The sequence below is a fragment of the Triturus cristatus genome, chromosome 7 (assembly GCF_964204655.1).
Source record: "Triturus cristatus chromosome 7, aTriCri1.1, whole genome shotgun sequence".
NCBI classification, from domain to species: Eukaryota; Metazoa; Chordata; class Amphibia; order Caudata; family Salamandridae; genus Triturus; species Triturus cristatus.
In genome coordinates, this window is record NC_140590.1 from 1,770,092,316 (window position 1) to 1,770,093,878 (window position 1,563).

A 1,563-nucleotide genomic window follows, 5' to 3' on the forward strand; every position below is an offset into this window, starting at 1 on the left:
ACTGATGTGATCACCAGGGGTGTAAAAGTGGCTCCTGCAGTCCCAGCCGCTAAGTGGGGGCCACTGGCTGAGCCTTCCAAGCGGACCCTAGCCATTTATAGGGGGGGGGCTCCCATTCAGCTCACAGACAATGTATATTTGTGGTAAATTGGAGACTCAAGGGCCCAAAATTACATTCTCCAGGGGCACTATCGTTTCGCCACTGGTGACCACTGTTCGTAATCTTGCATATGATGGGCACTAATGTAATGTTGTCTGATGTGGTCACTTTTACAACACTAATAAATTAGCTTTCATTACAAATAAGTTAGGAAACCCCTACCCTGGAGTGAACAATATCTGCCCGAAGGAGGACAGGCTGCTACTAGGTGTCTTTAGAGAGATGATCAAAAGCAGGCTGTTACTAGGGGGTCTCGAGAATGAAGAATACCAGCCTGAAGTACCACAGGCTGGCACCAGTTGGTCCGAGAGTGAGCAGCACAAGGGGGGTGTGGTACCCCGGACTGTTACTAGGTGTCTAGGAAGTCAGCACCATGCAGTTTTAAAGGCTCTCAATAGGTGGCCTGCGAGTGAGCAGCCCAACCCTGTAGTAACACAGGCTTAAAGTGGGTGTTCCACAGGACAGCATCAATAGCCTGTACTCACGTGGATGGGGTGGAGCCAGGTAAAATTTCAGTTAAGCATTGAATGAGAAGATTCATAAAATTTGAAGAATGCTTTTCAAATTGATGTGACGGAAATTTTACTTATCTTGCAGGGGTGCATTATAATCACATGGTGAACACAGCCGCACATAATCCAGTGTTAGAAAACATGAAGTCTTACACTTGTGAAACGTATTAACATAGTAATGTGGTGTATTCTAGACCACTGTGTTGTGTACCTGACACGATTTATATGCAAAATGTGTTTAAAGTAATGTTATTCCTATACGTGGTAGATGTATTCATTTATATTGCAATTGATTTATTTCAGTTTTCATGTAGTACGTTCTTACATTGGCTAAAGAAATCGTAGGCCTGAAATTCAAGTCCCTGACAAATCTCGCTTTGGATTAAATGTTGAATTTCATGTGTACTGTGAATTTTTTCTTTCTTATGTTTTGTGTTGCAGGATAAGAAGTGCTCTCTAAGATAGATTAATGTCTTTTTTTAAACTAGTCAGACAAGGAGAGAAAAAGTTACAATCATGTGCCCGGGGTCGATAAAGGAAGGTCATTGCGTTTTACATGGGAGAAGGCCTGAACCAAGGACAAATTGTAGGGATGAAGGTACACTGTCGACATCATGGAAAAATACCTTCAGAACCTTACCCAGGGTGGATGGTGTGATCCGAGGTGCAACTTGGGATTGATACCGGCTAATAATTGCATATTGGAGTTAGGGAAAGCAGCCCTTTTCCATTTTACCTTCAGAGAGAGAGCTACTCAGAACGAGCTCTGTCTTTGTGATAGAGGCAAACACAAGGAGATGATGAACGGAGTGCTGAAACTTTTCAGACACTCACCCCAGTCACAGACCTGGGTTGAATCCATCATCCTTCTTTAGCTTACTTTGCCACCCC